We start from the raw sequence: 12,451 nt of genomic DNA, 5'->3' as shown, positions 1-12,451 counted from the left end.
TATCTGGCCCCTTGAATCAGGATGGAGGAGTACTGCCAAGAACAGGTCATCCCAGCCTCAGTGCACTTCTCCAGCAGCTACACAGGAGGTGCAAACTCATCAGCTGGATGCAAATTAAATGCAGAATTTAGGTTTTTGACAACTTCCAACAGGATCTGCAGTAGGGTCAAAGCTTGGTTTTTCGAACAGGTAAGATATGCTATTTTCCTTGTAACTAACTTCCATATCAGTCAGAAACTCAGTATATTAAGATCTTCCCAAACAAGCCTCACTGTAAACTATTTATATATCAAGATATCCTACAGCAGTATTTATAAAAATAACTGAACTAGTGACATTAAGCTGAAAGGTAAGCAAAGGTGCTGAGTGTTAAACATATTAAGAGGGAGGGAAAATCTGTTAATCGTTTTATTAATGTTTTCTTTTCTGCAGAAATCCTTGAAAATGCTCGTAATTCTTTACAGCTGACAGGCTGCTGATTGTGCAGAAAGAAGAGGTTTTTGAGTCCCTTAACTCTAAGTCACAGTTGTTCCTTGTTTTGACTATTGGAGAATTAGTTCAATAACCTCCCAAATAGTGAGTGCCTATGCTCTTACAATATAAGTATAAGAAGGTCTGCATCTGAGAAAAATTATAGTCAAACAAATACTACATTGAAACACAAGTTTAATGAGTTACACTGGAGCTGTGTAAGAGACTGTCAAAGCCATTTTGCTCACATATGGATTTTTACAATGCTGTTACTTCACTTGTTTCAACAGATTTAGTTCTTATTTAAAGGATTCCCCTCTTTCCTACACACTAAGTGGCTCTCAAACATTCTCAGGCAGGAAGGGGCAAACAGGGTTGAGGCTTTGGGTCTGTGATCTTCTCTAACTGGTTACAATGCCCACAGTAAAGTCCATGAGGCTCATCTGTCCATGTTGTTTAGCACTAGTACTGTCTTGAGGACTGTCATTAAAACACCTTCATAAAACCTCCAGTGAGAAACCACTCACTTTTATGCACGTCTGATGCATGTCTCCAAGCAGAGTGAATATTCTCCAATTTGAACAGGCACATACCTGCTACAAGTCTTAGTGCTCAAATCCACCAACACATTTTACAGAATCACAGAACAGCTGAGGTTGGAAAGGACCTCTGGAGAGTCCAACCCCTCTGCCAAGCAGGGTCACCTACAGCACATTGCACAAGATCACATCCAGGAGGGTTTTGAATATCTACTGAAAAGAAGACTATTCCTGCAAGGCAGACGAGGCTTTCTTTAGCTAAGACAGACTATTCCCATGCCCTCGTTCACTATGTGCCTTTTCAAAACTCTTCAGAACATGTGGGGCACTAGGTTGTCCCTGTCAATTTCACTGTCCATACAGTACTATATTTGCCAGGTGGGAGTCAAGCATTTTGTAGGAAAGAGATATGTTTCAGACCACAAGTGAAGACAGAAGCATATTTCTTCTACAATAAAGAACAAAGTTTTCCAGGAATTCCAACTAAATTTTGAGGCTTTTTGTCTTTCCTAACCAGTGTCTCCTGCTTTAGTTGGCCAACAAGATGGAGCCTGACTAGCAGTTGGTGTCACATGACCTCCAAGTAACAACAGCTATTCACCATCTTGTGTGGTTCTACAGCTGTCCACCACTGAGTTTTCTCCCATTTCTCTTCTGCTTTTATCACTTTTTTCATATTTTCAAGACAAAAACGAGTAGGAGAATTCATCTATTCCTTCCCTCCAAGAGCCATTGCTTGACTGAAAAAGAGATGGTATCTAATATCCTCACAATAGGAAATAATTTGATAAATTTATATTTTCAAATATTTGGGGTCTTTTTAGATATATTTTTAAAGTTTTATATATATATATATATATCTTGGTAAATATATCTCCAAATTTTTGGCATAAATGTTTTTGCTGAAATGCTAGACATGCTGAGGTTCCTGTATGAAAACATTTTTTCACAGACTAATATTTTATGCTGACAGAAGCATTCTGGAAGCTTTTATTTATTTATTTTTTCCTCAACAACAACAACAAAAACAACAAACAAACTTACAAATTAAAATGAAAATGCTGGTATCAAATTGTGTATATTGTTCAGTGTGAGCATGCTCTTCATGTTTACCTGAGGACAATGTTAAACTTCAATAGTGAATTGAGTTAAGAAAACTTTTTATTAGCAACATATAAGGTCAAGCAGTAGTTAGAAAAATAAGATTTAAATATTCAGTATCATATATATATATATACATTATACCAGAAAAAAAATGAATGTTTTCCAAAAAGCCTTTTTTTGCTACTTGAAGTATTATCACCTGGTGAATCTTAAATCTTATATTCACTGTGATCTCCTTTGCACTCCTAAATTTCAGATAAATTACTGGGTTAATTCAGGTGACTGCCTTTATAAATTAAATCTCAGAATAGCAGGAACAAATAACAAAGTACAGAGCAGACAATTACATCAACATATAGGAATTATGGAGGGTTTGCCAGAAACACCAATCTCATGTGGAGACAGGAAGAATTACCGTGGGGTAATTCTGGCATTGGGAAGTATCCTGGCATTAGGAAGAATGAAAGAAGAAGTTCTTATTTCCAGCAAATAAGAGTGGAAGACTGAGTGTATATATATAAAATAATAATAATAAAATCTAATGTTAATCCAGGAGGGGTTCAAAATAATGATCAAAGCTGCCAGCAGTTCTCAGGCTAGTGGCTGCTTGGTTTTAGGACCATGCCATCATATCAGTCCTACACCTGTTTAACCCCCAACTCCCTTGTTATCCACATGCAATCTCCCTTTGCTGTTTGGAATTTGTTTGTTTTTATGGCTAATGGGCATGGGTAAAAGCCAAAGTGAAATTTAGTTTATGTTGGCATCTCTCTACTTCACAGTGAGAATGCAGAATCATTAATATTCCTCCCATGACCTTTCTCTATATGTAGCTACATCGAGTTCAGAGTGGTGTAGTTCTGGTGGCTCCAGATACGGAGTATGTTTTGTGATCCTTCTAGAACTATAGCAGTATGCAATGATGGCTAGAAATGACTGGTTTTGACTCTATTGAACTGATTTACCTTGTTTTTACAGCAGGGTAGTCAAAACTGGACTCCAGCTGAGATCTCATGTTTGCAGGATAAAGAGAAATTACCTCCTCTGTGTTACTTGTCACAACCTGTTAATTGTCAATAGCATCACATTTTTCACCTGGATTTAGTTTGTGATCCACTCTAACTTCCTTTCATCAATCCTTTTTTTGCTGCTTGTCATGTTGTTCTTGATTTTCTGTTTGCATATTCAATCTCTCAGATTTTTTGTCGTTGTTGCTGTGCTGCTTTTGGACCACATCTCCAATTTGTAGGGATCGGTTTGAGTGGCAGTCATGGTCTCCAGTGAGCTTCCCATTTTCTATGTGACTTACAAACAGGGTGGGTAGACTCTGTGCTGTCATTCATATGTTTAATGAAAGGATGGAATAGAAGAGGGTGCCACAGAAATATGTTGCTAATTTGTGAGAAAAATGTTGACAACTTCTCTTTGAGTATGTTTTTTTTGTGCATTTCTCATTGAGTGATTTGTTCAAGATATTATTTCCTTCTCTGGCTTAAGAGAATGTCATGCAAAACAATGTCAAAAAAAAAAAAAAAACAATTGGAATATGTAACTCTTTTCATTTTATCTAAGACATTTCCAAAAGGAATAGAAACCTGAAAACTATATTTATTTATTTATTTATTTATTTATTTATTTATTTTCCCTCTTATTAGTCCCATTGCCATTTTTCTTCCTCCTTCTCAGTTTCATAATTCTTTTTTTTTTTTTTTCTGCCTCAGGCTCAAACAGACATAATGCTAAACACAGTGAAGGAGAAAATGTGCACCATATCACAATATAATACTTCCGTAATGGACAAGAGCAGATGAATTCATCTGATTCATTCAAAAGTAACATTGAACTTAGGGTTAAATTCTGCTACCTTTAATCATAGTACTCCATACCTCAAGTACTACTATTGACTTCAGAGGGATGGGTGTCTTGCATGTTTTACAGCAGCCTTGAGCAAACTATAATGCAAAGAATCTTGAGTAAGTAACTTCTGTGTTTGTCCAGAGAAGTGTGCCTCTAAGTGTGTTTAAAGAGAAAGCAGACAAAGAAAAAATATGTTTGATGTAAAATCAGTGTTTCTTGATATTTAATAATACTTGCTTTTGATTTTTTGTTTTATTGTATGGCATATTTGTATTATGTACAATATATCATGTTCAATATGGATTTACCTGTCTCAAAATTTAGCTCATTCCCGTCACATTGTCCCTGTTGAACGGCAAGAGGACGTCTATGTGATAAAAAGTGTTAAATATCCATCTGAAACAGAAAAAATGCTTTCTGCAGAATGTGAGATGATTCTGTGGAAATAACTGCCGTAGAATATCACAGTGACTGAGGCATTTGTAAGGGATTTGACACACAGATAAATAATGAGACAAACATAGTGAATTATGATCGTAGTTTGAAAGAACTATTTAATGTAATGTTTAAGATTTAGAAAAAGGAGTAGTTTGAGAAGTAATGAAAAGTAAAGTAAAAAAAAATAGTAGTAATGAATAATGTAATGAAAAGTAATGAAAAGTAAAAAAAAAAAAAAGTAATGAATAATGAAAATCTGAATTGGTATGACACTTCTTCTGCTTCAAAGTCCTTACAATAATTAAAAAATAATAAATAATAAAAAAAGGCAAAATTAGCATTTTCCCTCCAATGTACAGAAATAGTAGCATAGATCCAAACTGGTTTACAATTTTACTGGTTTAGGATAAACCAACCGTCTGAGCCTCAGGCTCTAGATCCTAGTTATTTCCTTGTAAATTGTAATGGTAGCTACTGGTTCTGTGCTGGACTGCTTAACAAGAATGTTTTCCACCCTAGATGTTCTGACCAGCTGAATAAGACAGCAGATGCACAGGTGATTGTAACAGCATACGATTCCTGAATAGGAAGTCTGTTCCCTGTTTTCTTGGAAAGAAATATTCAAACAGTTCAAAACTAACCATCAGGTCACCAGCTGAACTAGAGATAAAATTGGGATGATTAGCTACCCTCATCCTTAGAAATATTCAAGAAGAAAAAAACAAGAAAACAGTTAAATGAATCAAGACAATTGTCTTTACTGAGTTTTTCAGTGGTGTAACTAATATTGGATTATGGCTTGGTCTTTATTGATTAAAGAACATTTTAAAATTATCAAGGTTATCTATGTTTCAGATGTTGTAGAAAGGGAAACATCAACTAAGATGCAGAAATATTGTCCCACTTTTGAGTAGATGTGTTTTAAAACAGTTTCTAAAAAAAGACTTTGGTGTATTTTTACTCTTTGAATAAACTTTATTTGCTAGCATGGCAACAACAGAAATGAACTCAAGGGAAATTACTCACATGTGTCAAAAAGGTAATGTGCCCTCACTTTCAAAGTGTTGGCATCAGTGTAAATTATTGCTTACAGGGTTAAATAACTTCTTTGATGCTTTTTTTTTTTTTTTAATTGTCTGACTCCCATTTCTGAGGAAGATAAAAAGTTACTGTAATGGAGCAGTTAATTAAAAAGAACTAAGGATTTTTAGACAGCAAAGAAATGGGTGTGGTTGTGTGATTTTGTTGAATGTGCTTGGGCTAAGACTGAAAATATTTTACAAGGGATTCTTTCTTTACTTTCTATTTTATATTGCTATTTGTATCATGTGCTTGAATGTTCATTTGTTTGAATAAAGACTATGTTTTTTTGTTTGGCTGGGTGGTTTTTTTGGCCATGTAATTAACAAAAATGGTGATATTTAGAAATCGTGTAGGGACTTTAGTGTGATATAAAGCTCTTCATACAACATAGTGCTTCAGACTTACTGATTTGAATCATGTCCTAGGTATTTTGCTTCCTACAAGTTCAATGGAAGTGGAACTTCAGTGAAATTTAATACATCTGGACAAATTCCAAAAGGATTCCTGCTGTTGTATTCTCAAACTGATCATCAAAAAGGCCAAATTTAAATAATTTCCCTTTCCTCAAAGTCCATAATTTGTTAAGGCATTTCAAAGGGCAAAAGGCAAAAGCTAATTCTGTCTTTTTAAGATGCCAGTAATTTCCAATTGACTTAATTGTTTTCCTTTGTAGTGAAATAAATGTAGATAAGGAAATCACTTCTATGAATTTCATACCTGCAAAGTCTATTTGCAATGTCTGTGGTTCTTTGCAAAAAACTTTCTGATGGAAAACTATAACAAATATATGTTTTTCTCTCCCTGTCTCTAAAACAATATCCTTCTCTCAAAAAAAAAAAAAAAAGAAAAAAAAAAGAAACGTAGAAAGACCAGCCGCTGATTTGCACTGCAATAAAGCACCCAGACACATAGTTTTATCAACTGCTAGTATGCCTTTAACAAATCACAATTAAATATTAACAGCCCATGGAGCAGCATGGAGGGCTCTGCAATCCTTTGAAGGTGTATTTGCCAATTAAACAAAATCTGACATTAGAGTAAAGGTGGCAAGGATCCAAACCAGAGAAATGAAAGTCAACCACTTCAGTGGCATTCATTAGCTCAACAGACATTCTTTGTGTGGCCTGTTTCTTTACTACTGCCAAATCCACACCCTGTTCAGGAACTTACCCAGGCTCAGATAAGCTTATTATGGAAATAACACTTTGTCACCCTTTACAACTTGCTTCTTGTTAAATTATCTTTTATCTTTTTTTTTGTAGTATTTGTCACCTCTCCTCGGGTGCCCCTTGTGTGGTCAAACGGTATTGTGTTTGATTTGGAATAATCACGTTCCAAAGGTTAATTGAAGTTAATAGGATAATATTTTAAAGATTCGCTCATCATCATCATACAAGAGTGAAATTTGAAGAGATATTTGTGCATATAAAACATGTTCCTTTGCATGGAAATGTGTCAATGTCTATGTGCTTGTTTGGGTCATCCAGTACCAGTAATACGTGCTGATGGGGGTTTGAAGGAAATTATGTATGGGAACTCTCTAGTCTGGTGCACAGCCTTTGCAAAGTTTTGCTGCAACTGCAAACCTTGTGCTGAAGCAGCAGAGAGGCTTAGTACTGATTTTGCCTACTGAGAACATAAGAAGGAAAGAAGGAACCTTTCCACCACTCTTTTTTCCGCTATCTGAAAGAAAAGTCAGAGAAGCCTGGTGTAGGATGCTGAGCACCCTGGATTAAGAAGCTGTGGCAGCCTGGAGTGTTTATCATCCATGAAACCTGCAAACTGCACACAAACTTATGTCCCCTTCCTTCATCCTACAGTAAGAGTTAACTCACTGTGGGGCTCTTCTTCAGACTTGGTCTAGTTCCTATGTGTGCCTGAAAGAATACCCACACAAAGTGACTTCTGCTTTTGTGGCTTGAGGAAACAAAAATGTAACAAGAAAAAGTGGAATTCAGTCTCTTCAGAAACAGTTGAAAGCAATAAACCCAAAATTGAATATTAGCATCCCTACTGGGTCAAGCCAGGGCTTGGGCTGTCATGGCAGGGAGTAGGAAAAGGGATGGTACTAGGATGGAGAAGGAAGGAAGGATGGACGGACAGACGGACGGCTTGTTGCTCCTACTAGAAGGTACAGAAGAGGAATGTAGTAGTCAACAGCAAACTTTGCACAAATCCTGACCCGAGCTTTAGCAGAGACACCAAGAGATCTGGTCTGTGTCCATGGCTGGCAAACACCAGAGCTGTTGTTTTTCTGTGTCCTTATGCATCTTTTGCATATGCATATTCCTGCTGGTTGTTAATATCTGCATTTTGGTACAGAGTTGTCCAACCCAGCTGTGCTACACACACATATCTTTGATGACATTCTCAGCATGGCAGTTAAAAACCCTCTTTTTTTTCTTTTTTTTTTTTTCACTGCATTTCATTTCACTCATTCTCCCACACAGACACATGGAAACAAGATATTCATCAGTAAGTACCTATGAAAGACTGAAGAGTCAAGCGAAGAGAGAAAAGTAATTTATTGGGAAGATACTTACTTAAATAACCATCACATTTTGAATGGTTCTTTGTATTTGCAATATTTAAGCTGATGCCTTAGTCTGTTTCTGATGGTTCCCAGGATTTATAATGACATATAAAACTCTTAGTGGCACAGAAAAGATTTTAGATTTTTTTCCTATATTCTATATTCATTTGTGTATATACATCATACATACTCACTGTTGTCACAAAAGCTGCATTTTCCATAAACACATACAAATGCAGCTTTCACTGAAGCAAGAAAGAACAAGTTTATTTCAGAGGTGTATTGGTCTGCTTAGACTTCATAGGCAGCACTGAAATATGTCTCCTTTAGCAGTACTACTGCTCATATCTATGACCTCAGTTTCTCTTTGACTGTTTTTAAAAAATGCCCTATTTAACACTCCACACAATGGAACATTCCTCAGCTGAAGTCACAGGAGTATTCTGCCTAAGTAGGATAGGAGAAAAAGGGAAATAAAAATAAATAAATAGTTTTATTTATGAACATCAGGAAGAAAACAAGCATTTTTTGCCTTGCTCCAGTAATGTATGCTTCCTATGAAGTAGGAGAACTGGTGCCTCAGCAGGTGTCTATCAGCTGGCTCTGTGCCAATCTGCAATAGTGAGAAGTTTTGCTTTTGATGTCCTAATTTTGACATCACCCTTGCTGTTGATTTAATGAGCCCTATGTCATAAATAGGATTACAGATCCCTGTGGTCTAATTGTCATCTCCTGAATACACTGAAGAGTAACAGTAACGATGGTAAATTAGTACTTGAAATCAAATCAAAATTACAGCTTTAAAATTTGAATATTGAAAATGTTTGTTCCGTGATCTGTATAAAGGGAGACACTTGTCCTTATCTAGCTCCCAGTGGAACATGATGGCACCCAATAAACAAATGTCAACATCACAAATAACTCCTTTGCTTACACAGTGTAGGAGGTGATGCTGAAATCAGCCAAAACCATCTGAAATCAATGCTTGTTTATTGGAAACATGTTTTTCTGTTCCCTCAACAGCATTTTTTTGTCTTTTCAACTTGGGTAGAATCAGGATCTGATTCTCAAAGCACAGATGCACTATGCAGTTCTCACAGTGATGGGAATTAATAAACGTTTCATGAGGATACTCTTTATCAGGAGAAATGCTTGCTTTAGGACTCTAATTTTCAGATACTGCCTGATTAGCAGTCCACATAGGTCCACATCTGGTCACCTGGATAATTATAATAAATATTCTGCTTTGAAGTCATTATTCACATGCAGATTTCAAAGCATGGTTTGTAAGGGAAGATATTTTATAGAAGTGAAGAGCCAGTGAAGTTTTTTGCTAATAACACTGAGGTCAGCAGGAGACCAAAGGATGGGACTCAGGCCTTCTCTCTTTAATCTGGTATCTTAAATCACATTGTCTCTTAGTCAATAGATAATTTTCAGCTGCTGTAACTTGGCCTGAAGTTAGTGAATGTATCACTTTAGGATATGTACACGCAAACTGTTCAGGGTATTTTCTAGTATTCATCAGCAGTGCTAAGTAAATGACATTTCTAGTTGTGCTTATCCCTGGGTATCAGCAGATAATAATGTGCATATGTGAAATAGATGCAGCTATATATTTTAGCACACACAAACATGTAGTCATGAGCATATAAACACACTTCCTCTCTCACACAGATATGCATACTTATATATCACTTATGGCAGATATAAATAAACATGCCATAGGGAAGCTTTTTAAATGAGCATATATTGTGCCTGCCTTATCAACTTGATAGATTTGATTATAATTTGTGAAGTACTACACAACTATTTCCTAAATTAGATTTTATACCATAAAGATTCTTATATAGATTCTGTGCAAGACCTGTTTCCTATGCATTAAGAACAGGAGAGTTAAACCAAACAAGGCAGGAAGTAGTCAGGCAAAGGAAGGAAAAAAATGCATGGTTAAGCAAAAGACTTGAAAAATTAGGCAGCAAGGGAAAGAGCAAATTGAAAGCTGCTTAGATTTACTGTAGCTGTAATGTGTGTTCTGCTTATTTACATAAGGTCTATGTGATTATCTTCTCTGCTGTTCTGTAAGAATAGTCCTTACTGTAGTATCTGCTGCAACACATGGCACTTTTGTTATCTCGGATATGCAGCCCTCTTATTAAAGAAACACACTAACCAATATGTAAAGTGAACTTTTGACCGTTCACAATGTTTGGAGATGAAGAATTTGTTTCACCACTAACGGATGCAAAGGGCCAAGTTTGTATTCCCAAGTGTGCAGATTGCTCTGTGTTTATTTTAGGCTTTGCAATATTTTTGTTGTTTCTTTTTTTGTAGCAGTCTGTTTGTTTGTTTGTTTGTTTGAAAATACGTGTTCTTAATTCTGGACTTTATTTAAATGCAGTGTTGAGACCAAAGGGTTTTTCATTAAAATGCTGAATTCTCTTCTGGGCCTTAATTTCCCTCAAAGGTTCTTTACTCACCCTGCATGTCTCAATCTCCATGTCACATACTCGCATTTACTAAAGAAGAAACCTTCCACTTTTCCCTCTTTCTGTTGTGTTGGTAGATAGGATGTATATCTGCTTGCTGTCATCTATGAGGATATGTGAATGCCTCAGAAATCCTATTTGTGTCATATCTACCTGGTACTTCACTCACTGTATTCTAACTTCTAATCCCAAGAGTTATAACTCCTTACTAACTTCCCCCCCTTCTCCCCCCCCGGCTTTTTTTTTTTTTTTTTTTTTTTTTTGCCATTGCCCCAGTCCTGTAGACAGAACAGGACAAGAGTCAGGCAGGGTCTCTACAGTAGTGGACTGACACTGGGTCAGTTATGGGCCAAATAACAAATCATTCTTAGCTCTACTGAGCTCTTATTCTCTTACTTTTGGTATCTGTGTTACATCAGGGCTGTTAAGTCCTTGCTGGTCTTTTACAGAAGCATCAATCTGACCTCAGGTAAATAGTTTCACTCGGAAGTAAAGGATAATATTTTCCAGATAACGTGTTCTTCCCCATTCATTCTTTCTAAAGTTTACCATAAGTAGGATTATGTAGTATGACATGAATCATTTAAGCATTTATAATTAAAACATGGATTTTTGTCTGGTAAGGTGACTGAAAGTCTAGAACTGATCTCATTTCTGAGCTTTTACAAACAGCCAGAGTAAGCTGGAAAACAACTTTTTCGCAGTTCAACGAAAAATATTATGTTCTACTTGGCAAGACAACTTCTTAGAACAAAGAGGTAGGCTCATAACTTTACTGTTTCTCTCACTTTTTAATTACCTTTCACATCAATGCACTTTAAATGTCTGTTTTTTAACATTTCAAAATCTTGGTGTGTCTACATCTTTAGGAAGAAATCCATGAAATGTTTCCCTAGCAATTGAACTAAATAAATTCCAAATACAAGCTTAAAAGAAGAAAACGTGAACAACTACTCCAGAGTTAAAATATTTTAAGTTAAACTGATTCTGCAGTCACTAGAGTAAAGACAGAGGCAAATGATATTGTTTGAAGATCAGGATTTAATGGAAAACAACAGTGAAATGTTTTCATAGTTAAGATTTTAGTGATTTTTTTTTTCATTTAAATATTCAAAAGTTTTTTTGAAATGATTCCATTAAAACAATCAAATCCTTGATATAATTATCAGATATTTTCCCCAAATAATCTTTCTTTAAAATGTGACCTAAAACTGTATAGATGTTTATTATTTTTTTTTTTTTTTCCCCCAGTTAACCTCCGATTAAACTGGTTATTGTGGCTAGGCACTAGCTCCTAAAACACTGCCTAACCATCCACTCCTTATCATAAACACTAACCTTAATCTGAACTTTCCTTGTGCAATGGTATCTACGTGTACAATTTTGCTTTGAAAAGTGCCACAGTAAAGTGTAGTGTAAAGTCTATACTTATTCAGTTACCACCAACTATTGCCCATAGGATGAATGACTGTATGCACTTTGACATGTTCAAAATAACACACACAATTCTTGCTGAGAATAGTAGGCATTATATGCTTCTAGGTAGGTACTCAGTTATAGATTCATGTAGAGAAAGTATTACCCTAGCTTTCAAACCACTCATCTTTTGTTTACTCATAACCTGAAAGGACTTTACTATTTATTTTTATATATATATATATTAAGTTTTGCATAGATATTACCACTTAAATATATGGGAATTGTGGCTCAGACCCCATAAGGTAGTAAATAAAAGATGCCAGCACAGTTTATGGTGGCTGAAGACTGTAAAGCTGTTTTAATGGTCTTTCTGTCAAAACAATTCTCATGGATATTTTAAAACAAGATAATGCTGATCTTAAACATCTTATGACCTTCATGCTGACTGCTACATCATATGAAGGAATTTTGAATTCACCAGCAACAGAAGACAGAAAATGATTCATAGGTTTTCCATC

General features: G+C 35.7%; 1 long non-coding RNA gene across 1 annotated transcript; it reads left to right on the top strand.

Annotated features, from left to right (window-relative positions):
- Nucleotides 1-67: 67 nt before the first annotated feature.
- On the top strand, nt 68-5,783 carry LOC136790531 (uncharacterized). The gene is made up of 2 exons (XR_010830641.1): nt 68-189; nt 3,836-5,783. It is a non-coding gene; the product is annotated as an uncharacterized lncRNA (long non-coding RNA).
- Nucleotides 5,784-12,451: the final 6,668 nt, after the last annotated feature.

Source organism: Anser cygnoides, chromosome 3 (genome assembly GCF_040182565.1).
Source record: "Anser cygnoides isolate HZ-2024a breed goose chromosome 3, Taihu_goose_T2T_genome, whole genome shotgun sequence".
Lineage (NCBI taxonomy): Eukaryota > Metazoa > Chordata > Aves > Anseriformes > Anatidae > Anser > Anser cygnoides.
Note: the sequence above shows the minus strand (reverse complement) of the source record. Positions and strands in the feature narration are given on the sequence as shown.